The sequence below is a fragment of the Acanthochromis polyacanthus genome, chromosome 12 (assembly GCF_021347895.1).
Source record: "Acanthochromis polyacanthus isolate Apoly-LR-REF ecotype Palm Island chromosome 12, KAUST_Apoly_ChrSc, whole genome shotgun sequence".
Lineage (NCBI taxonomy): Eukaryota > Metazoa > Chordata > Actinopteri > Pomacentridae > Acanthochromis > Acanthochromis polyacanthus.
This window is the reverse complement of record NC_067124.1, coordinates 6,066,555-6,093,363: the sequence shown is the minus strand read 5'-3', so window position 1 is coordinate 6,093,363 and position 26,809 is coordinate 6,066,555. Positions and strand designations below refer to the sequence as shown.

The 26,809-nt window shown below is 39.4% G+C and overlaps 1 protein-coding gene across 1 annotated transcript in view; it reads left to right on the top strand.

The window, feature by feature from the left end:
• tsnare1 (T-SNARE Domain Containing 1) overlaps positions 1-26,809 on the top strand; it is a 217,941-nt gene that overhangs the window by 157,570 nt on the left and 33,562 nt on the right. The window contains exons 10-11 of the mRNA XM_051956820.1: positions 9,711-9,793; positions 24,591-24,700. The gene's annotated coding sequence lies outside the window, so the exon portion shown is untranslated. The remainder of the gene's footprint in view (positions 1-9,710; positions 9,794-24,590; positions 24,701-26,809) is intronic.

Genomic DNA, 26,809 nt, shown 5'->3' with positions numbered 1-26,809 from the left:
AGACTTTTCAGAGGTCGCCATGCTAAGTCCTGTTTTACACTTGTATCCACAATTAGTGGATACCATTATATAACCATGCCAAATTTGATCCTCATTTAATTTTAACTTTCTTTTTCTTTTACTAATGTATTTTGGTTGGTAATGACATACACAAGTGAAAAATGATGGCCATACATTGTATTGGGGATGCTAATGATACATTCTAAATCATTAAGTCTAAAATTATTCAGTTGTAATTGTCACACATTTGAGAGTGAGAACAGGTGCTTCTATCCTATTGTAAAAACCTTCTTATATAGTATTATTAAATAGTATTTTTTACCATGTCCAAGACCACTATAAACAGATCAGCAACAGTAGTTCTGAGTTAATTACTATTCAATTGCAAGTCATACTAAAACCAAAGACCTTAGTGGGCCTGATATTGGGGTTCATAATTTAGAAAAATAGTGCATTGTAATTGTTTGCAAAATAGGTAAAGGCTACAATATGTTCAGGTGCCTGTGGCCTCAGAACAAAGCTGTACTAAGAAGTACAAGAGGTTCCATGCTGGCATCAAAGCTCAAAGGGCTCAATGTCAGAACCCAAAAGAGACTTCTGCTCTGGAAAGATGATATGAATTTGGCAGTGTTCACAGACACCGCAAAGGCCACTTAAATGAATCTGAGCAATTTTGGGACAAACATCTCTAGACAGACTCTCCAGAAGATCTGCATGAGTCTAGTCTCCATAAAGGAGGAGGACTTCATTTCTACATGATGGGCACACATAGCTTGCCATGCCTTTGCAAAAGCTCATCGAGACATAAAAGGATTTTCTTTTTTGGATGACACAAAACTGGAATTGCTTGGATACAGGGATGTGGCTTTCATTTGACAAAAGAAAGGGAAAGCATCAAACCCCAAAAACGCCATGTCCATGGTCAAACATGTTATAGGAATTATACTTTGGGACTGTTTTTTCAGTCAATGGGGCCAGGTGACTTTGTCAAAGTATGCGCATCATGGAAAAGAACACTCCACTCTGAAAGAAACATACAGTTTTTTCGATTGCTAACACGCATTGGCTCGATAACTGAAATCACATGGTTCAAAACTCTTAAACACAGTCTGCAAAACAGCAGTCCATGTGACCGAACTGTGAATCACTATCCATTGCTTTTACACAAATGCATTCACTGACCACAGTCCACCAAAATTCATGAACTCTTTCTCAGTTACTAGTTCACCACCTGCAAAACCAACCCTGTCTCACGGGGATTCGTGAAACTGTCACGTAAGTTTTTAGTTCAGTTTCGTGCGCACCAACACGATTTCGTCATGTTTTTCGTGCCGCTCACCACGAAATGTTTTTCGCTGTGGTAATCACATCTGAAAGTGGTTTTATACCGGTGGATTCATGACGATCTAAGCTGTCCATCGGCGGTATACTGCTTGTGTGATCGCGTTTGCGGTCCGCCGGACATTCTTGAAATTCCTATGCAAATGGTAAGTGTACCACCGGCTTATGGTTAGGTTATGGTTAGTTATGGTTAGGATTATGGTTAGGGTTATGTTTAGGGACGATGTCATGCAAAATATAGCGTTGGATTCGCCGCGGTTTTACATTAAAATATTAATATACACATTCTTTTGAAATACGTTCTGAGTGGCACGAAAAGTCCGCCGTTTAAAATACATTGGTGTGCATTTCGTGGTGAGCGGCACGAAAAACATGACGAAATCGTGTTGGTGCGCACGAAGCCGAAACAAAAATTTACGTGACAGTTTCACGAATCCTCGTGAGATCGGGCTCGCAAAACACTAGACCTTTACAGCCACATTTTTCAATGCTAACACACTTTTTTCAAAACAGTTAAAACCACAATCAAAACAAGAATGATGGGGGGGAGAAAACACGGGGAATTTCTGCTGCAGCCACATTGAAATCTATTGAAAAATCATTTCAAAATATTGAAAATTAAAATAAATGAAAGGATAAGGAATTACACACAGCTGAGTGAGTTGTCAGCTGAAACCCGATTCAGTGATCTGTGTTTGCCCTCATCAGAAACTATTAAAAGGAGACTCTCAAAAGGTTCTAGCCACAGTGCATCTCCAGAGAAGACATCAGATGTAATGGATGGAAACATGAGGCCAAATGCAGACGACAGGTGTGAATGTTACAGTATACATGTGTGTTGGTTTTTGACTTTTATCTCTGGATTTCTATTCTGCCCCTGAATTCTGAGATTCTACATTTCATTTTGTTTACAGTAACTTTTTATTTTTTGTAAGGTCCCAAAGTGCCGATGCAAAGGGCACAGAGAAAATACGTCAGTGTTGTTGAAGTATAACTGCTGCATTCCTGATTCATTCTTGTTGCAATTATATTACAGTGATTTAGAACACTCAAAGTGTAAAGATATTATTTATAATAAAATACTGATTTATCTAAAATATAAATCATTCAAACTTGAAGATTACAATTTATTTCATGTAATGCTCTCTGTTGTTAGATTTTGTAGTTCAGTGTGCTAAGAGTGACACTTTCCAAAGTGAGACTATTTTCTAGTGTTGTGTTTGAATGAACTTATTTTGAAACATGTATGAAGTGTATGTTGGTGAGAAACAGTTTTGGGGATGAGATTAACTGTTTAGCCTGAGATACATGATGGAAATGCAGGCTGTGTTCAGAGTTTTGAACATGTGGCTTCAGTTTGGACCAATGCTTGTTAGCAACTGAAAAAACTGTAGCAGTCTGCCAAAAAAAAAACTCTGCCTTTGGCAGCATCAGATCTTCAACAAGACATTGTTCTTGATCATATAGCCAAAGTGATCAAGAAGATTAAAGGTAAAAGAAACCGATTGGATTGACCGAGGTCGGACCAGACCAGAATCCCATCAAAAATCTGTGGAGGAAACAGTGAAGATCAACATGTTTCCAAGGGAAGCCTTCCAAAAACAGTGGGGATTCATTGGCTACAGAGCGACGATCGTACCTGGTGGAGACATCCTAGAAAGCTTGTTAGACACTTTTAAGAAATGTTTCATCTGCTGATCCAATTTGGAAACTGGCCATCCTCCATTTAACATTTAAATTAGATCAAATGTATTCATTACCATCCTAAACACACACTTCACACACACCAATCATTCACACACACAACCCACACACACCATATATACTGATATATATATAATATATCAGATATATAATACATATATATATACTATTAACAGGGTATAATCTGGACTCATCAGATCACATGGCTGACCACATTTGTTCCTGGAAGATGATAGGTCACCACTATCCTTCCTGGTTAATGCGCTGGACGGTTCTTAAACACACACACACACACACACACACACACACACATATATATATATATATACATATACACACACACACACACACACACACACACACACACATATATATATATATACATATACACACACACACATATACATACACATACACACACACACACACACACATATATATATATATATAATATACATATACACACACACACACACACACACACCCTGTCAAACGTTTTGAGACAGGTTCTAATTTATTTGAATGAGAAAGTGTCTCAAAACTTTTGACTGTGTGTGTGTGTGTGTGTGTGTGTGTGTGTGTGTGTGTGTGTGTGTGTGTGTGTGTGTGTATATATATATATATATATATATATATATATATATATATATGTATATACATAAATGTGTATCTTAGATATACATTTAGTTGTTTCCTGGACTTGTGAATTCTGCAACATCGTTTGTTTGGTCAGCATAATCAGACATGCATGCACTGCTTAGACTTTTTTAGCCATTTTGTCATTTGCATGCAAAAGACTGTGACTTAATACAATGTTTTGGACATGGAAGGTAGAGGAACACCGTGTGCTTCCTCTCAAATGCGTGACTGAAGAGCTAGAACAAGACTATGCGAAAGACTGCAGAGTTCACTGGCAATATACCACAGCAGAGGTCCAATCTGATCATTACAGAGCCAGGCAATAATGGACATCTTCCCATTAAAAAGAGATGCAGGGAAATTGCCTTTGGCCTTTTTTGAACAAGGCTTCTTGGTGTAGTAGCAGATATGTATAATATGTGATTGTGCTGTGGAGGCGTTTGTAGAAAACGCAGCAGGTAATACAAAGAGATGAATAGGTTGAAGAAGGAAGGATTAGTGCTTTTATAGCCCATTCATGTTGGCTAAGGACAGACTATATTAAAGCCTGTGAGTCACAATACACAATCAACAAGGCTGCTTCAGCAAGCAGACACAAACTTTGGCAAACAATGCAAAAGAGGTGTTAAAAACATATGCATTTGCACATAACAAAAGACATTCCTTTTGATGTGTACATTCATTTTGTTTTTTATGTGATTACTCTGGTACCGAACATGCTGGGGATTTGTTCCAACTGTATATTATAATGTATTACAGATCTGTGTTTGTTATTTTTTTAAGCAAATCTGGAATGTTTGAATGAAACGGACCAGAACGGAGTGTTGTAAATCTGAAAAGGTTGTTACAAGGATCTCTCCACATTAAGGTTTGAATGAATTCAAACCAGTCTTGTGACTCAGCGTATTATCGCAAATGTAATCCTCACTAAAAGCTTTATTTAAAACTCAGTTCTTATTCTGGATAGGACAGCTTTGCTGTAACTTATTTTATAGAAAATAGCCTGAGTTGCTAGCATTTACTCTTCCTATTATGAATTTTTATTCATGGACATTTCACATTTGTAAAACCTCCCCGATAGCCTAAAATGTTTTCGTTTTTGTGAAGTCTATCAAAGTAAGGAACATGTGCAATGGGTCACACAAAGCTGAAGCAAACTTGGAAGCTAGAAAACTTTTTTTTCTCATGCCTAACACTGCAACCTTCAACATTTCTTCCCTCATTGATTGGCAGTGAAGATTGAGGTTTTTATACAAAAATAGCAACATATCCCTCTCAATAAAAATTACATGAACTGAAACAAAAATGGAATAACTTTTGGATAAGTTTCATTGACAATCTGGGGTTTCTATTTATTTACACATAACAATATATATCAATACAACTTCTGTTTATTTATAAGGTGCATATAGAAACAAGAGCAGCATTGAAAGAGCAACTTACCAACTTTTTTTATTTTATTTTATTATTTTTTTTACTGTGAACAAGCCCTTTTTTAAATTCAGTCATTCAGTTATTCATTTGATAAAATGCCACAGTAGGCAGATCTATATTGGGGCTCAGGGCTCCTCTACAGACAAAGCAATAACACCAGTGAATACTGCAGGACCTATCTTAGTTGATATTGTCAGTAAGTGGCTCCTTTTTTTTTTTTAATTAATGTAATCACCAAAAATGAATAGGCGGCTGGTAAATCTGGAACCATAGATGTCTGAGGTGAGGTAGTTGCCACAGTCATTGATTCAGCCTTGCACAAAAAAAAAAAAAAAAAAGATTAATGTACTGGGATTAATGTACTGGGATATACATGGATGGGATTTACTATTTTTAACAAGTGGATTTACATCTGTAAAGCACAATGTTGCACAGACATGCCAAAGAGCTGCTCTGACAAGAGAAGCAGAGGGAAATGAATGAATAAGTGAGTCCATTAATCAACCTTACTTCTTTAACTACCAAGTCTAAACATGTATTCCCCTGCCTTCTCTAGCTCACCAAAAGCAGGAAGCACATTTAGTCAATCAGCACAATTCATTCAGCCAACCTCCTCCCCTTGTTCAGTTCAAAAGTTAATTCTCTACAAGCTCAAGTGGTGCAGTAATTATCAGAGGCCATCACAGCCTTAAACACAAGTTCTACCCACATCTCTGAACTGGCTTCAGCCTTTTCATTCTCACCACAGCCGACGATCGATTAGCACTCTCACTGTTATCGGGCAGCTGTTAAATATATGTGGGTAATTATGTGGTGATACCAAATATTTTGAACTCTCCACATCATTAAACATGTTCTGTCTCATCCCATTAACTTCTTTGTATTGACAGCCTAGAAAGAGGAGGCCCTGCTGTTTGAGCAGTGTTAGCTGTTAAACTGGTAGTTTTTGGGACGGTGGCCTGAACATAAAGCGCTCTCTAGCCTGACTAAAGTCACATCTGTAGTCAAGCTCAAGATGATACAGGAAGAATGCCGTTAATCTTCATGTCATTTGTTTTTGCCAATAATGAGGAAAATAGGCAGAAAATGAGTGGTAATGTGTCTGATATTTGAGCTGATGTTCCTCTTCAGTTAATTCCTGGGTGCATGTGTCAAGTGCCAGGACTGAAATTTGGAGAGCAAGAGCTTTTGAGTAGTGACAGTCTGAACCATCTGTTAATTTAACTGTAAGAGGAGCAGTAATGCTAAAATATTAAACCAGGCCATGACCTTCTGTTAAATGGCTGATTGCTCATTAAGCATTTTTTTTTAAATTTTATTTTATTTTTAAAGATTTTACCTGATAATAGACTAGTCTGTCAGGTGAGGGTCGGCAGTATCAAGAAATTTGTTTTGGAGTCAATACAAATAATGCCAGGCCAGGTTCAGCAGATACTTACGTATTATTGTTAAAAGCAGCAGATGGATGACTGTAAGGGAGCAAATGAAAGGGCAAGAAAAGCTTGGCTTCTGAATACATTTCAATCACCCTTCAAGTCGTTTGGCAGTCATGAGTTATGTCTTTTTACTGTTTACTGCTTTTCTATGCCAACAACAGTGTGATAGAAATAAAAAAAAAAATCAGGGGTGCCCTGGTGACTAACTCGTTGACCAGGCAACCATGAACAGGGACTGATAGTCCCAACGTAGCGGCCATTGTTCGAGTTCGACCCATGCCATTTACTGCAGGTCCTTCCCTAATTTTCTACCAAGATTTCTTGTCTCTCTTCCACTGTCTTCCACACTAAAGGGCAATAAAGGCCAAAAAATAACTTTCAAAAGAAATTTTTAAAAAATCTGCGTTTCGTGTTTCTAGATTGGTCAGTCCTTCAAGCCTCCTCTTTACCACATGAAATGACTCCTTATTTGCTTTTCTTGTCTCCTTCTTTACTTTTTAAATATTTGTTTTTACTTGTTGCATCCAGTGTTTCTGTCTCCTCATCTTCTATCCATCCATACACCGCTCAGTCCTCATTAGGGTTGTAGGGAGCTGGAGTGTAACTCAGTTGACTTAGGTGAAGGCAGGGGACACCTGGACAGGTAACAGTCTGTCACAGGGCTACATATAGAGACAATCACACTCGCATTCAGACCTACAGACAATTTAGGATCACCAATTGACCTCAACATATTTTTCAACTGTGGGAGGAAGCCGGAGAACCTGGAGTAAACCCGCACATGCACAAGGAGAACATACAAACTCCACGCAGAAAGATCCCAGGCCAGAGCATGAACCGGGGATCTTGTAGCTGTGAGGTGACAGTGTGAAAAAACCGAGCCACTCCTTTCCTCATCTTATTCTTCATAAGTTCATCCATCCATCCATCCATCTATACACCGCTTTATCCTCACTAGGGTTGCGGGGGGTGCTGGAGCCTATCCCAGCTGACTCGGGTGAAGGCAGGGGACACCCTGGACCAGCCCGATCTCACGGGGATTCGTGAAACTGTCACGTAAGTTTTAGTTTCGGTTTCGTGTGCACCAACACGATTTCGTCATGTTTTTCGTGCCGCTCACCACGAAATGCGCACCAATGTATTTTAAACGGCGGACTTTTCGTGCCACTCAGAACGTATTTCAAAAGAATGTGTATATTATATTTTTAATGTAAAACCGTGGCGAATCCAACGCTATATTTTGCATGACATCGTCCCTAAACATAACCCTAACCATAACCCTAACCATAACCATAACCATAACCTAACCATAAGCCGGTGGTACACTTACCAATTTGCATAGGAATTTAAAGAATGTCCGGCGGCCGGCGGCCGCAAACACGATCACACAAGCAGTATACGCCGATGGACAGCTTAGATCGTCATGAATCCGCCGGTATAAACCACTTTCAGATGTGATTACCACAGCGAAAAACATTTCGTGGTGAGCGGCACGAAAAACATGACGAAATCGTGTTGGTGCGCACGAAACCGAAACTAAAACTTACGTGACAGTTTCACGAATCCCCGTGAGACCGGGTTGCCTGGACAGGTCGCCATGTTGTCATTTCAGGAGTTGTGGAGCTGGGTAGTTGTTTTCAAGTGAACCCAAATTATAAAGACACAACCAGGTTATGTAAAATAGCCTTAAGTCAACTTTAAGGCTCATAAATACAACTGACTTATTTTTGCAGGTTACTGTTTCAGACTAAGACATCCCCATGTCTTCCTACTGAACTCAGATTCACACCTGCAGTAATAGCACACCTACTTTGACCCTTGTGGATAACATAAGTGTTTGGTGGGTTGATAGCTGCATACCACCGTGGTTTATATTGGGAGGAATGATTATCCTTAAAGTAAATAAGGAGCATGGGCACCCAGATAACTTGACTGGTTGATGTGCCATCCCATGGGCTGTAGTCCCAACACAGCGGCTGGGTTTGATGGCCAGCTCACGGCCCTTCACTTGCAAGTCTTTACCCCAATTCTTCTCCCTACTTTCCTGTCTGTCTCTATAAATAACCTATCTAAAAATGCCAAATTAACTTAAAAAAGTAATCAGGAACACTACAGTTTGTTAAAGAAACTAGAAAGGGAGCAACGTGTTAGGGCTCCAAATTTCAGAATTTAACAAACGCGTAAAAAGCATTGAAATGTAACAGCAGCAGATATGCAAATACAGAGGAGTCCAGAGTGTGATCTAGCATGATGGATCTTTTGATACTCAAATTTTCTGTGTCGGGTGATACTGGGGTGCAAATGAATCAATGGACTGCTGTTGCCATGGGGGCAAGGTTTGGGGGTTGCTTCACCTGCAATGTTTAGGTGGGTGGTACATGTCAAACATCCCAATGGATATCAGGTCTGAAGGGTTTCCCAGCAGAACATCACATTATGACAAGATGATCAATGTTATTCACTTCCCCTGTGGTACTGATCTCTGGTTCAGGTGCCCCATAAACCAAAAAAACCAAGAAGATTTTTTCTTTAAATTTAAATGCTGTTGAATGTGAATTTGGTATTTTGTGTTCTTGCATTTTGCATAAGTTATTCCATAGGCTTTAATCATGCAGGTTTAGAACAGGTTGGGTGCTCTATGGTCCAGATCTGGAATAGAGATGGGTTTGTAAATGCTCACAGGGTGAACAAATCATACTAATCCTGCATAGATTTTCTGTGATGCAAACAACAAATAAACTGGGTTGCCAATGAAATCACAATGTGAGGCTGACCTGATGAAACAGTATTCATTTTGACAGTTTGGCCAATATGTGAGCAATGCTTCTGTTACTGAAATAGGAAATGCTCTTTTAAGATGTACACTATATGTACACTCATTCATTTGAATGACAGAGGGTGTCAAACATAATCCAACCAGTCTTTTATGTTAGACCTAAATGTTCTTCAGACAACATTTTAATTATACCCGTATAACCTTGTGTGTCACCACTGACACTCAGCAGGCTCCTAGAGGAAACACTGCATCATATATATATATGTCTATTTATAAGGTGTTATTATTCAGATTAGTGGTCCATAAGTTAGTAAGTTAGTACATCTGACCAATTGTTGTATACTATTGTACTGAAAGCAATCTGCTCTTCATTTCCACAGATAGTATTGAAGATTACATCCAGACCGCATCATCGAACGTGGAATCAGCCAATCAGGAGCTTGCAAAGGCGAACCAATACCAGGTAACCAGTGCATCTCCTGTACTGCAGTGCGCTCCTCTCTTCACATTCACTTTGTTCCATTTTAATATTGTGTACTCCAGTGAGCCATTGCATTGTAAAGCACTCGCAAGAAGCTTAGCTTGATCAGCCATGCAAACAGGGACTTTGCTAACTAGATTACACAGCTTTATCACGTCCCCACCAGCATAATAACAAAGATGATGTAATTTCATGTCATACTTTACTAGCTTTTGCCTTCAGTTTAATTAATTGTATTTAGAGACAGGAACATAAAATGCTGGCCTAGAGTCTTATATAAACACAAAAAATAACTTGTTAGTCCTCTTCCATGAGCATGCTACTTCTACTAAGATAATGGCTATAAATTTACAATTTTTTACGTGTATTGACTTAGACAGGAAAAGACACTAATGGGCACAACTGCACCCAGAAATGAAATAGAAATAGTTTTTTTCACACTGTGGTTTTTGGGGTGGCCAGAATTTCCACTCACAGCACATATTGAACAACATTTTATGAGATGCCCAAGGTTCTGCTTTGGCGATGTCGTTTCAAGGAAATATGTCTGTATTCTGCATTTTGTTGGGGACTATCTCAGTAGGCCAGAGCTCTGTGTGGCTCTGGACTGTATAGGCCCTGGCTATGGTAAATAATGTGTTGACTTAAGTGTCACTGGGTTAATAAAGGATATACCTTTTCTACATAGCTTTCATATCTTCAGAGCTGAATCCAAAATCTCTACCTGTGCCTTTCGACAGCCACGGAGAATACATTTATGTAATTTTTGACATCTATACTGTTCTCAATATGTGATGTGTCTGTTTCACTGTAAAAGTAAAAGTTAGAAAATCCACCTGAAAACTGTTCAGTTTTAGTATATACCAAAAACACATTTACACATGGACTGACCAGTGAGCTCAACCTTCATGTTTTGTGTATTTACACAGATTTTTTTTAACATCAGAAAAGAACTGCTGAGCACTGTCTGAGTCTGTCATGACTGCAGTGCTTTCTGTCTGTCCCCCCATGCTTCTGCTATAGTCACAAGTGAACAAATGAGCGAATGGCAACAGCTCCCCATTAATTGTCATTTCATTATCTCAAGGAGAGCTGAGCCGTGACAAGCTCACACTGAACAATTTAGCTCTCCGCCAATCCAGACAGCCGCTGTCTTTGCAGAGGCAGAGCAGCTGAATGGAGGAAAAACAACAAGGAAAGGACAGGCAGACAGGCACAAAGTTAAACGACATATTTCCAGATCCTGTACTGTGTCATGATGACTGCCATCTGTGCAGAACACTGGGAACTATTAGTAACAGTAGCAATGTGACTGTACATTAAATGCATTAATATCTCTTGTCTTTCATTAGTCAATACCATTGTTTGTGGCTGCTGCAGTACCGAAATTATGTACAGGCTTGGAGACAACTTTAAAGTTGTCCAAGTCTAAGGGGCCTGCACAGTGGCTTGGTGGTTAGCACTGTCAACTCATAGCTGGTGCTTTACACAAAGTAAATGGAGTAATTGAAAAATTAGTCCTTCACATTCTCAGGAAAAAAACAAAGTCATCAGCCAGAATTAGGCTTTAGACTGGTCTCCTCGAAGTCCTGACTTTGACTATCAAGAACATGTGGACTCTGAATAAGAAATGAGCATGTGCCACAAAGCCACAAATTTTGTTGAACAATACCAATTCTGTCAATAGAAGAAATATGTAATAACACAAGGAGCCTTGTGGACCTTGTGGATCAAATTACAATATTGTTTTTTTGTTTTGCTATTATTATTTTTTTGTGAAAAATGGGTTTCAACAATTTCATCATAGAAAATTCAGAGTTATTTGAATCATTGGAAACTCAAGATTGCCATGATACACATGATCTTTACAATTGTATGGACATTTTTCTTCTCCATTGTACTTTCACTGCATGCATGTTTACTGAATTGAACTGAACTTTTTTTGTTGTTTTTTTGTTTTCTTTTGCTTTCTTTTGCTGTCAGTGCTTACACAGCTTAGTGACACTTCTTAAAACGCACACACTTTATCTTTCTTCAGTGCTCTCCACTTCTACTGTAATTTCAGCATCTTATCAGACAAAATACTGTGTATGTGTAGGAATGTGGCATTGCTCTTCAACTGAGAGTTAAAATCTATTTTTAGGGATTGCACTTGACACAAATGACACTTTAATTCGTCACCTCACAGCAAAAATTCATGAGTAAAGAATTACCATTTTCAAACAACCCATTCATCGAGTGTACATCCACAAAATTTGGCTAGCATATTGGTTTTCACCACCTATACTTTAAATTAGAGTTCTGTGGGTTTAAACAATGCTTGCTCACATGGCCAACAAAGCTCTATTTTCTGAGTTACCTTCAATTTACTCTCAGTGATGCACAAAAAAAGTAAGCAAATATGAACAAGAAAGCTTCAAGTTCAATTTATAAAGCTGGAACATGATGAAACCACGATCAGTTTGTCATTTGCTTAGCTGACAGTCTTTTTCCTGATCCTGTCATGCCCAGTCAAAATAATAAAGACGAGAGGTTCACGACTTATATTAAACTGACATAGACAGGACATGTACACCTGAAATCCTGTTGAGTCAGGTGTCAGTTAATAGGTGTTGAATCTCACCTAAAACCTATAACTCTCCTTTAATTGCCTCTAGGGAATGAAGCGATTTTTTTAGTACCAGTCGGTAGCTTGTATTTACCCAATATGAGGTGACTGTAGCATGAAGTTAATAGCACTATTGTGATCACATAAAAATTCAGCAGGACAGAGAGGAGGAGGGGGGGAGGGGGGGGTAGAAAGAAAGAGATTGAACATTGCAGCAAGTCAGAGAACTGCTGTAGCCCTGAACACTCCTTGATGTTGGTCTACATGCACCAGTGCACATCTTCACCAATGGTCAATTAAGAGCGGATGTCATTTTGTTCTCGTGCCCCGCCTTGTCTACTCACTTTACATTGAAAATAAATTGAATCTATAATCCATTATCTGGTGCAGATTACTCTCCCCGCTGCAAGTTTCTCTAGTTGCTGTGATGTTTTATCACCTCATCTGTGTTCAGTGGACCATGATGAACTCTGATTGTTGATTGCTGCACAAGATGGTTTATAATTACCAATAAAACAGATGTTCTAGCAATAAAGCGAACAAAAGCTGGAGCTATTTTGAAAGTGAAAAAACTTACGCAATCGCTAGTCATTATTGATTTGATGTACAGGACTGGGGGAGGGGGTTTTGTGCTAATGTCATTGTTAAGACTTACAAGTCGATCCGTCTTCAGATTTGAAAATTGATCTCCCTGTGAGCAACTACATCATTCTGAGCCTAAAAAAAATCAATGCAACACAGTTTTCCTCAGGCTAAATTGAGAATAATATAGCGCGCTGGCTATTGTGATCCTGGAAGGAACAAAAGAAGAGGGAGGGAAGGGAAAGAAGACATGAAAGGAAGATGGCTCGTAAATGAATGGGTAGACAGATGAATGGACTCATCCACATGCAGACACATATAAATTGTTGCCCTTTGACAAATAAGATAATGAAAAAGAATAACCTAATCACAGTGTTACAGCTTTGAGTGATCACTGCACTTGGACTGGGGGGATGGGCCAATGCTGACAGACTGCTGGGAAACTGGCTTCCTGTTCAATCACTCTTCCCCAAGTCCCTCTGGACTCTTTATGCCACTTTGAAGGATATGGAGTGGAAATAACAATGTTTGAAGTTACCCAGGTTGATGTCAGCGACACTCCTCTGGATCTTCCCCAATCAGCCACAGCTGGGCTGAGCATGGTGAACAGAAGTAAGAAAGCCTGACTACAGATATAACACATGTATACTTCCAAGATGTTTCTTAATATATATTTTTTGTTTCATTAAAGATGACATCAGCTGCAAATGGCTAAATAGTGGAGGTCAGTGCACCTAAAAAGACAAATGTTTTACAGTCTTACCATTATGGGAAAAGAAAATATACATTGTATACTCTTTTTGGGGGAATTTTTTACTGGACATATTTCCATGAAATCTCTCCTGGGTTTTATCCTGTCCTTTTTCAACTACTATTTATTTTTTTCGTCAAATATTCAAATGTGTGCATAATGTGGGGTGTGCTTTAATTTAAGGAATTCATTGGTATTGGTGAATAAAGTTACAGAGAGAGGAAATGTTTCCTTAGTGACACAACATCTGGCCAAACATCATGACATCTAGTTAAAACACTGTAGGGGAGGTAGGCACTTCATTGTCAAAGTGTACAAACATGGAGTAAATACATGCATGTAAACACAGTCTTTACCTCAGGATGTACACCAGTGTTAACCCTCAAGAACAGAAAGGCCAGATTGGACTTTAGCAGAAAACATCTAAAAATCTAATTCTGCCCATTTTTAGAGCAAATCATTTCAAATGAATAAAACCAAGATAAATTTGTAGCTAAATAACGGTATGAGATAAATATGGAGGATAAAAGGAAGGGCCCATGATCTGAAGCAGATCACATCACCTGTCAGACATGGTATAAGCAACGTAATGGCGTGAGCACGTATGGTGGCCAGTAAAACCGGGTCACGGAAGTTTAGTGGTTATGTGACTACTGGTAGAAGTGGCAGGATGAATTCTAAAGTGTTTAGAGCAAAACTCTCTGTTCAGATTCAGTCAAATGCAACAGCACTGATATTACATTGCACAGATGGATAATGCCCCAAAGCATACTGGGAAAGTAAATCAAGAGCCTCTTAAGCCAATTATTTAATTAAGAAATGGTATTTTTTTTAAATGGCAGTCAGTCACCTGAGCTAGACTTTCTGTAATATTTGTGTTTCCTGAGTCAAAATCCATGCATAACTCATTTTACACAGTAAATAGGACGTGGTTGTTTCTATTTAGAGACTATCGACATGATGACCACCAGATGTAGTTGCTGCTTAACTGGCAGCCAACTAACTTATCTGCTGTGACAATATAAAATGCAAATTATTGCCAATTTGGAGCACCTACACTTAGCTATCAGTGGATGATATATTGCAACCTTGACCAAATGCATCTTTATTTTTGCATGCATGTCTGTTCACTTTTGGTTTAGCACTGAGCAGGACTGAACATGATTCTCAGCTCATACTGTTGTAGTGAATCTTCTTCTAAAATTTGATGCTGCATTCTGATTTTATGCTGCCACAGATGTTGTGACCAGGACATGGTACGAAAGGTTGCACTAGCGAAGATATACCTGATGTGTGACTGGAAAAAAACAATTGATTAGTGAATTGCTTTGAAACTATCAAGTCATTTCTAAAAATTTAGGACAGAGGTTACTCACAAATTTAGTAATGGATGTACAAGTTTAATCAGCCCATCGTCCTCCACCAAGGAGCATTGCCTTCACTTGGGGATGAAAGATTTCCTGTCCATCAGCCAGCTCTGACACCAAACTGCAGCACTCCCTTGGCTGATTAAGTGTTGTGCAGGCAGGGGGTGGTTGCAATTGTCCATAGCAGGCAGCAGGCTGTTCAGGGTCTTTCTCTCTTCGAGAGACACCAGAGAGTCCAACCAACCTGCCCATCTGATTACTACTCGTCATTTGAGACTGGTTGTAATGATGGGCTGGGTATAGGTTACAAAAGTCAATATCCTTGGTCTTGGCGGTATTCCACTGAATATGGTTTCCTCAAACACTAACAAATTGCTCCACCAGACCCCTGCAGTCCTGCTCCTATCCACCCACCCCTTGTTGTCAGTTTAAAATGACTAATTGAATAGAAACTGGGCACTTAGAGTGAGTACTATTGAAAACTTGCCACCTACAGAAACTTGATTAACAGAAAGTCCCAAATCAGACAGCCTAGAGAAACAAAAAGCTATCACAGGAGCAGTCATGCTGTTTGACTGACGTGATCTTTAGAAAGCATGGCACAAGAGCACAAAATAGGTCAGAGCAGCAAAGTTTGAGGACAAACTGAAAAGAACACAGACAACAGCAATTGATTACTTAGCGAAAACATTTCAGGCAAACTAGACAGAAAACAATTATAGATTACCTATTTATGTAAAATGTGGTGTTTAGTGTGCTGGATTAGGTGAACAATTTGTCCATCAGTATTTGCTTGCTGGTATGGGTTCTTATGTTGTTTTTTATTAAAGTGTGTGTCAGAATCAGGTTGCAATATCAGGATCAAATCCTGCCTTTCCTCCCCAAAACTAATTACTACCTTAACTCTGACTTTGCTCTTGGCACATTCAGGAGCAAATGTCTGCTGGGTTAAAAACCACAGCAGAGTGACTATGAAAGCAGCAGTGTGGATATACAACACTGTTGGTGCTTGACTCTGTTTGACTCCCACACTTTCACATTGTGAAAAGCACTAGACAGCAAAGCTTCCCCTATTGAATCTAGCATGATTGTACACACCTCACTTTACTGTGAGATTAGTTCACCTTTTCCTGCTGAAGGTTAGCCCTCAGTCGTAGCAATGAAAATTTCTTTGTAAGTCAAAAAAGGCATTAGTCTTCCTTTATTGTATTCTCTCAGGGCTTGGATGAATGAGCCTCATTATTATGGCTTTGTTGTCAGTTTAAACAATGAGATCTGAAGGCGCAAGTCAAAGGTGAGAGAGTTGGATGTGATGTGCAATTGTAAAACCTTATTTGAGTTTAGAAACGCTTGTTTTTGTGAGGTTAGCAGGCTGATACTGATATTTTATGGGGAATGGCTAATATTTCACCATTCAGGTGCCCACATATTGCAAGATAATAACCCCATGAGGTCTTAAACAATATTGTAAAATTTAGTGCCAAAATTACAAGCAGGCCTAACTAGTTAGTTAACTAGTTATGCTTGTCTTTAACAAAGCTGTGAAGTTGCTGTTTGTAATCAAATACATATTACTCATCTCAGAGATCCTATGGTGGCAATTAAAAATGCAAAAGGTCATGTTGAGGCCAGTCTTCTGGCCTTCTGAAGACACATGGCAGACTGTGGAAGAGGATTTGTTTCCTCTGTAGATACATTGCATGTTCAAAAAACTGTTACCATATGGATTTAACTAAGCAAATAGGTGAGAGCCTTCCATTGGATAATTACTGCAGTAAAGAATAAATTTCAGCTGCAACAACTTATTTAACCCTAGCTGATGCAGTGAGGAGCTTCTCATTTCTTAAACAGCCATGTTGGAAGACACATCCTGTGGTCATGGAAAGGATTAGCCTAGCTGTGCTAGACCCAGGTCTGAAGACACAAGGGTCTAGGAACTCTCGACAGGGAGGGAGGCGGGCTAAAAGGTTGTCTTTCAAATCACTCTGCAGCAGTTGGGTAGGTATACAACCAATCAGCGCAACGAATAGGCTGACGTAGTTCCTAGAGCGCCGGAAATCAGAGGATGTGGGAGTTCAGTGACAAGTCTTATTTATAAAGTCAATGGGTGAAGCTCAAGTATGTTACAGACATGTTAACAGAAAGATTATTCAGAGTCGGTGCTAATGGAGCTCAACAACTGTTGTCGACCCTGGCAGAGAATTAATTGCCGTGGGTTGTCTAGCGCGGCTAGGCTAGGAAAGGATGTTAATCTGTCTCAGAAGGATGAAATTATTGGCCTGAATCAAGCAAATAAAACAACTGAGATTTCTGAAACTACTAAAATCAGGTTAAGAACCGTCCAAAGCATTATTAAAACCTGAAGGATAGTGGAGAACCATCATCTTTAAGGAACTAATGTAGTCGGTCATGTGGTCTGATGAGTCCAGATTTACCCTGTTCCAAAGTGATGGGGCATCAGGGTAAGAAGAGAGGCGGATGAAGTGATGCACTCATCATGGCTAGTGCCTACCAGCCTGAGGGGGTTAGGGTTATGATCTGGGGTTGGTCAGGTTCAGCAACGTTGTGTTCCCAAAAAATGAGGTCAGCTGACTACCTGAATATACTGAATGATCAGGTCTTTCCATCAATGATGTTTTTCTTCTCTGATGTTTATGGGCATGTTCCAAGATGATGATGCCAAGATTCAAGGGGCTCAGATTGAGAATGAGTGGATCAGGGAGCATGAGACGTCATTTTCACACATGGATTGTCCTCCACAGAGTTCAGACCTCAGCCCATTTGAGAATCTTTGGGATGTTCTGGAGAAGACTTTGTGCAGCAGTCTGACTCTCCCATCATCATTATAAGATCTTGGTGAAAAATGAATTCAGCTATAGAGAGAAATAAATTCTGTGACATTGCAGAAGCTTTTCGAAACGTTGCCACGGCGAACATGTGTCGTAATCAAAGCTAAATGAGTTGCAGTGACTTGTTTTGGCACTGCTTGAATGGTATCCTATTCAGGGCAAAAGCAAATTACTATTTTTTTTATTAATCTGAGATGCATCTTTACTTGCAGAGCTAACCCTCTGATGTCAAAGGAAATTTTGTTTTGCAGTAAACTTCACACTCAGATGCTGCACCATCATGTTCATCTGACAGTAAGCCAGTGTAAACAGACTTCAGATTTTTGTCTGTATTTATTCATGGTAATAGTCATAAAACAGTGTTAAAGAAAAAAGAAAAAAAATCACCTGCCTGAATATCCTGAATATCTACTAAATGAAATTACAATTCCGCATACCATATCGATAGCATATAGATAAATGCATTAGATTGAAATCAAACATTGGTTTGAGGAACACCAGGGGAGTGAGAGCTCTACTGAATTAAATGCAACGACAGTTTGTGGTGCAGTGTGTGACCTGTTAAACGCATTTAAATATTAACTATGGACAGATCTATTGAAACTTGCCTTAAAAGCATCTCTGAAGATGGATAGTGTAGAATAGCAGGTTTGTAGGTACAAGTCATACGGTCTGCCATGTCTGTTCAGTCTGAACTTTTCTGTATTCATGTTGCCATAGAGGAGCATCCACCATGTCTGAGATAGACAACAAAACCGTCTATTTTGAATGTTACGATTTTTAAATTAAAAGCGAATCAATAAATGGACAAATATGCTGATGTTGCTGAGTGTTTGTGTTGACAATGATTGTCACAGGACTTCCTACCAGGATGCCAAGATTGGCCGTGAAGTCTGTGTTTATTTGCTGTTCCTCTTAAATATCATAATCAGGGTGACTGCATGGGACTCTAAGTTTTATGTAAATTACATATAAGCCGATTACAAGTGAGGCAGTTCCGCTGTAAACATTATTTATTTTATGGACTTCCAATTTTCCCGACCAGATGCGATAAAGGGAGAATAATATTATGGCCATTATCATTGCATTGCATTATTGTTGTATTATGAGGATATTTCTCATGTCACACAAGGTAAGTAGTTTTTCTCCCAGAGACACAGCGAGTTTGTCTTCCATGTACAGGAGGCACAGATTAGATAGATAGTTGATTTGTATGGCAGTGTTATCAGCTTTAATGGTTCTAATTCAGTTTTTCTGCATTTTCCCTCAGAGAAAAGTGTGTTTTTGAAATGTTTTATGGTTGTAGTAAGTCTCTGATGGCCACAAAAAATATTGGAAAGGTGAACAAGTCATTCATGTTCTTCTCTTCTCTATCTCCTTTTTTCCCAAACTAATCTCTCCTCCTTCCTCTTGACCAACACTGCTGACCTTCATATGGACAAGTGGATTTCTTGAACGAGGACAGCACGAGAGGCAAAACAATGACAAGTGGTAAAGCTGTGAAAGCAAGATAGAAAAAGAACTGATGCTGCATTAGAAAAGACCACGTTGTGTGTTTATACCACTATGTCCATACACCCTATTTGCCCAAATGTTTTACTGTGGGAATTATGGAGAATTCATCTGTGAGGAAGTCATTTCAAGCTAAAACTTGGGTATTTAAGCAATAAGGACAAAGCTCATTCCCAGAGCCTATTCTCTATTTTACATAACATGCTTTCATTTACGTATCAGACTGAATGGACTTTGGTAATTTTGCCATGACCTTAAAATATTTCAGGGTTTTGATGTCTTCAATATTCAAAACAGCACCTGGTGCTGTTTTTCCTTCCTGCCAACAATGGCAGCACTAGTTGCTCAGTGCAACTTTAAAATATTGATGCTAAGAGAGGAGAATGCCTAAGAGAAAAAGTATGGGTTAGAGTTCAAACGGAGGAAGAAAACACTCATAAAATGGCTTGAAATGAAGCAGGTTGTACAAGGTAGTGAGAGAGGCCTCAGACAAATCACTTCTTGTCTCCCTGACAGAGTTCACTGATGTAGTTAAGACTCCACAGAGACGTCTTGCCCAAGGTGTATGTGTAAACCCTGGATTTGCACTTTACCCTTACACAAATACTAAAGGACTTATCAGTGTTTTGGAGACTTGGTGAAGGCTTATGATCATGTGTTCAGAGTTTTATGTGGAGGGTGCTTTGATTGTACGGTGCTGGGCCAGTTGCAAACATGGCATTCTTTCCAGTTTTACAGTCGGTTTTCAGTGGGTGTTGGACTCTGCCAAGTTTGACCTTTGTCACCATTTCTATTTGTGATTTTAATGGTCAGAATTTTAAGGCGCTGCACAAAACTGGAGTACACACTTTGATGACCTCAGGCCTGCATCTCTGCTTTTTGCCGATGATGTGGTTCTGCTGGCTTTGTCAGCATGTGACCTCTACTGTGCACTTACTTCAGTTAGCAGTCATGTGTGAAACAGTCAGGATGAGAGTTTGCCCCTCCAAGTCTGAGACCAGTGTTCTCTGTCACCAAAAGATGAATTGTTCAGTACAGGTTAGAAGGGAGCTATTGCTAAGTGAGGAAAAAGGAAATTGATGCAGCAGTACTTATGTTGCACCTTTGTTTTGGTCTGTTGACAGGCAGAACTGCAACTAAGTCCAATCTATGCTCCTTGTTGTTACTGTTTGTGGTGAGATTTTAAAAGGATATGATCACAGCTACAAGCTGCTCAGTCCTGAGTATACAGAATGTGTTCCAAAAGCTTTGCAAAGCTTAGTTACTTTGAAAAAACAACCCATCAGGGATCTGATCAGAGTCCGTCCATGGTCATCTCCCACCCAACTGGGAGGTGACCTCGGGGCTGACCCAGAACACACTGGATGGATTTTTTGTTTCTGGACTGGACTGAGAATGCCTCAGTATCTCTAAGGATATGTTGGAGTTTGTGGCTGGGGAAAGGATGCCTGATTAATCCACTCCCACTGCAACCTGGACCTACAAAAGCTGCATGGATGGGTCTCCACAGATTGTAAATAATTACTCTGAGCAAAATTCAGCAAGTACTGACTCTGAAGGTGGCTTAACTGTCAATAATCATCTGTTGTTATTCTTACATTAATTACTAAATATTAAATATTGATTTTTCTTGTCATCTGCATTGCATATTGGTTTTAACTGATACAGTCCCAGATAGTTTATCTTTCATATGCTACTGTGGGGATATCTTAACTTAAATTGATTCCAGCTAAACCCTCTGACCAGATTCAGATCATGCACACGTAAGATAAGTTCATTTAATTCGTGAGATTTCTTTCAAAGATTTGAAAAAAAAAGTCAATTGATGCACATTTTATTCAGCTGATGACAATCCTGTTAGCAGTTGAATGCAATGAAATAATCAGTGAGACGTGCTGCTTCTCCAGTTTGGTACATTAAAATGGTGCATAAAGTTAAAACAGTTTCAGTCAGACCTCAAACAAATGACAAGTTGGTACAAAACATGATGGGAAGAAATGGATGCATGCATTTTTCCTCTTTAGTGACTATCTAAATTTTGGCCATGTTTCGTGGTCAGCATGATTTATTTCCAAAATCTGCCTCCATTGTGCTTAGATTTTGTCATACATAAAAATGGCATGTTGACTTTTTTCAAGTTTCTGGTGTTTCCACTCAGATTTTGTATTCAGCTCTAAAATTAAAACAGGACATGCACTGAATGTCAGGTTTCAACTTTAGAGGATTTTCCACACTGACAAGAATAATACATCTCAACTTACTGTTTTTGCCATCAACATCATGGTGGAAGATATGGACAATAGAGTTTGAAAGCCTGTTTTGTAAAATATCAGTGTGGGTATTAGTTATAAAGTCATACTGACTGTATCTTAGATTGAATATGCTATTGCCCTAATTGTGGACAATAAAAGTGAATTGAAAAGGTGCAAGGGAGACACTGTCTTTTCCCTGAGGGCTTGCACCACCCATAGGCCCTGAAGTGCCGGCACTAAGGACACATTCTCTAGCAGATTAAGTCACTGGTGATAAGAGCATCCCTCCTCTATCCTCCCCTGTCTCTCCCTCTGAGAGTCTCCCTGTCCTGACTCTCAGCTTGCCCTGCAATCTGGAAAATTCTGGTTTCAAAATACTGCAACACTTCCTTTGTTATACTAAGCCCTTTTTGTTCCCCCTCTACCTTATTTATTTTCTTGTTCTCCCCAAATAACAGCAGCACTGGGATGAGGAGAAAGAGAAAAAGAAGGTGAAAAAGTGTATGGAAGTGAGAGGGAGGGTATTCAGTATATAAAGAGAGGGAGCAACTCTGCACTGTCAGACTGAGCAGAGAGAAGGAGAGGATGGCAGAGAAAGTTTATAAGGCGTAGTTTAGGAGGAAATGCGTGAGAGAAGCTGGGGAATCTGTGGTGGCCAGCTGCAAGAGGGGAGATAGCGGAGAAAGGCTTTTAATTCTCAATCCCCACAGAGCCTTTGAAAATTACCAATCTTCTTATCACAGACGCAGGGCTGCTTATGCAAATTGTTGTGGAGTGGAACGTTTAAACGGAAAATTACTCGACAGCATTTTTTCTCCCTCTTCCCTCTCCCCCTTTCCCTCTCTCTTCCACACAGAAAGCCTGTTTTGAGTCTCAGATAAGAAGATGAATTGCTCTCTCCGTGCTTTGAAGCGCGTCAGGATTTAAAGACTCCAGCCTCGGCTCTGGTCTAACGCCGCTGCTCTCGCTGCCTTTGTAGCAGAAAACAGGCTGGGAAAAAAAACGGAGAAAAAGCATTTCAAAACAACATAGATTCTGTGCTCCAACACATCGTCCCCGCCTGAGGAGACAAGGAGCAAAGAGAACTAAAATATTCCCTAACCCCTGCTCTTCACTATTGCTTTTAATATTTTTTCCTTAACACAGTCAACACTTTTTTTCCCTTTGGCAAGTAATTGACATGGATGGATAATGCTCATGTGCTGTGAGGAAGAAATGTTTGATGTATTTGAAATATAAATTAAACCACATGTGATATTAGAAATGAAACAGAAAACATTGGCAATCGGCTATGGTGGTTAAAGTGGGGGGGTGAAAAGTGAATGAATTATTGAATGAGTGCAACTGACTATGAAACCGCATGGTTTTACATATTTCATGATCAAGCAGTTTTGATGTGTGTTCACTCCTCGGCATTTAAAACAGTTCACTGTCATCTTGTTTCCATGTTTCAGTGGCATAACGTGAAAATTAATTAACCTAAAAGGTTTTACAAGTTCTGAACAAACTTCAAACACCACAAATTGCTATTGCAGATCAAAAGCAATAAATTACTATTGTTCAAATGACTATGTAATAAAGCACATTATATCAGCATTCTGAATAACAACAGCCAGCTATAAATACAGATAAACAACCTAATTAAAAAAAACAACTGCAATATATACAATGCACAACTTGGCACAATAGTGCATTTCAAATAACGTGCATGTATAGCTTTTAAACACAAAAACAAGTGGATGGAACAACTTGCAAAGCTAATTCATTTGAAATCTGGACAATTAATCATTCGTACAGTTAAAACCTCTGCACATGGTAGAGGTTGTAAATAAATTTTAAAAACCTATGAAGCACACAACATCGAGTGCAAAAATTCAGATCCTGACTAGCTGTAATCGCATTCTTAAACATGCAAAGAACTAAAAAATACTCGAGAGATGTAGCATGAAGACTAAAACTCATCTTGTGCATATTTTCACATCTATGGCATGCTTTTGAAAATGATCCAAAAATGGTCTTTGAACAGATGAGGTGAAGAGGGTACAACACTTTGGAATAGGATGATAAACCTGCAAAAGTCACTATTTATGCCTCTTCTCCCTTTCATTTTTTTCATTTTAACTTTTAAAGTGAAGGAATGACGCAAATACTAAACAAGCTCATTAACTGATATCCGTGTGGGGGTGGAATGAGGTCAAGGGAACAAGGAGATCTTATTTGGTGATTCCGTCCTGTAAGGGTGCCATCACACAAGGAAGAATGATGTTCAGCAGAGCTATCAGTGATCAGTGAGCCACACTGTGAAGGAAGGAATTGTGAAACACCACTGGACATTTTGTTTGTTTGTTTGTTTTAGGTCTGTTACAGAAACCTCATTCCTGTATTTTATTCTTATGTGTCAGCATGCCCTGGATTCCTCTACATTTGTGATGCCATCTGGCTGAAATGCCTTCATCCTTGATATTTTAAGTTTGCTTTTAAAATTTCTACCTTTTTTGCACCTTTTAGTTTGTGAGTACATGGAATTGTGTGCTGTGAGGTTGCAATGATTTAGTTGAAAGCCAAAAACAGGACAGATCCAGGACCGATGATACATGTCAAAGAGCTTTTTCTGGGTGCAAAAATGATAGTGTAGATTTGAATATTTTCTCACTTATAAAGTGACAAATTTCTGGTAAAATCAATACTGTCTTATGTAAACCACCAACATGGACTGGCACAATAGAAAACTAGTGGTACCATCTTTACCATTGTCTTCTCCTTTAGATGATGGATTCTACAGACAGCATGCAGCATCCAATAGGGGACTGACAAATGCTTTAACTCCTCCAACCCATTCAATTCTTTTCTCCCCACAGAGGCAGCTGAGGAAGAGGAAGTGCTACCTCCTGGTGGTTGGAGCTATCGTCCTCACGATTCTAATCATCATCATCGCTGTTTCAGCGAGAAAATGAGACTGACCACTGTGGTAAGATCCATAATCTGCAACACAACACCACAACTCCTGTCTGAGGAATTCAGCATTGCACTTCCTAAATGCCTGAATCCTTCACTTTGCTATGTGGCCACAGATAGAGTCAGGTGCAGGACAATAGAACACAATAAGTGGGCATAGGCAAAACTAAAGATATTTATTACGAAAAGAAATGTTAACAGCACAGCCAACAGAGCTACAATAATATTGGTAGTGCCAGCAGGAAATGACGTGGAAGAATGAGGATGAATGCAGACTGAGCCTCCTGGAGGTCTGGCGGAATTACTACACCAGGGTGAATACAAAAACAGACAGAATTAAACTCAAACCCAAGCTAAGCACCACATAGCCAGGAGAGTCAAGAATCAAAGATACACAATAACTCAAAGCACTAATGCTGCTAATTTGGCCAGGCTGGATTTAGCACTCGGAACTCAGGATTGACATGGAAGAAAACTACATTCCACTGACTGGCAACTACAGGCTAACACTATACGGGTTACACGAGTGATCGGGGAAATTAACTGTCACAAACAAGAGAGGAAACAGGGCTGGAAGCGCTGGTGTGTGACTTGGCTGATGGCGGAGCGGGACATGTACTGCAGAGGACTCTATGCCTACCCAAAGCGTGGGTACAGACAGAGGAGGGTTAGTGCAGAGGAATCCATACTAGAGCAGGCAGGAGGGCCAAACTGAAAGAGCAGGAGACACAGAATTAGTACGAGGCATGAAACAAGGAGCTAGACTTGAAACATAACCTGACCTGACTAAGACTGTTCAACAGTTTGGTGCAGAGTAGTGTGCAGAATCTGGAGAAGAAAGGAATCTGCATCATCACTACCACCTGCTCACACGCCAGTCTCTGCTGATTGGATTGGCAGCACCTGCCTGCATGCCACACCACATGCTCATGCCCACCTGAAAAGAGAAGGGAGGGACAGCGAAGGGAGAAGACAGCTGCCACTACTTGGAGCCTGAGGTGGAGGGTGTAACATTTTACATGCTAACAGTATAGAAATCCTGTTTGCAGACTGTAAAAATGCAATGTAAACACACCACAGTGTGGAGTATATTATTCTCCTATCATTCAAACTATCCCATGATTTGTGTGCCTGGTTGCAACCTTGTTCCAGAGAATTAATACAATTTAACAGTGAGGTGTATTTTTAACAGACAGTGCATACAGTAATCAATTGCATTAAAACATCTTACTGTAGTTGGGGAGTTTTGAAACCCATTGGTCAATTTAATTTATTAGTATTTTGTTTTGAAATCATTTGCATTTTACCAATTCTACATTTGAAGAGAAAACATTTTGAATTAAATGTGTTACTTGACTTTAAGATGCCTATCTCTCTCATGTGTCTCAGAGTGAGATTTACACCCTGCTGTTTTGTTTGGCAAAGCCTTCAAATCATCAAACTAGCCTCAAGAAGCAATCAGCATAAAATCTCACAGTGAGAAACATGGTGGTATGCACTGGTCAAGTCTCGCTCAGTTTTCTGCAAATGTTCACTGTGCTGTTAAACTTAGTGCCAAACATTGGCAAGGAGTGTCCATCTCATCCATCTGCCCACAGTCACTGCCTCATTTTCTAGACATGCCTACACTTTATACAGTCTTTCTGTTTATCAGACAGAGTCTTTACTGCCTTGTATTTAGTTAAGAGCTAACATAAGGCTCCATCTTTTTAAATCATCCTGACTATATTGGATCCATTGTCACTGTCACGGCTTCAATTCCGCTCTTTTGAGAGTGCTTTACATGTGCTTTTTGCAAAGATATGATTCCTTAATATGCCAATGGTAGTCCATATCAGCTCCATTCAATGCCTTGCCCTTAGATTACCATAACTAATTTAACCATAGTAGGGAAATACTGACTTTAACACATTATACATACAGACTGGCTGTGAAGAGGAAACTTAGGATGGAAATTTTGGTACTTATTTTCTGTTCTCTATCATTATAGTAGCTTCAAACTTGTAATATGTTTGATCTTCAAAATAACAGCTTTTGAGTGAAGTATTATCTTAACTCGTCAAGTTCACCAACAAACAAGAGACCATCTTGATAGTAAAATGAATCAACTATGCTAAATTAA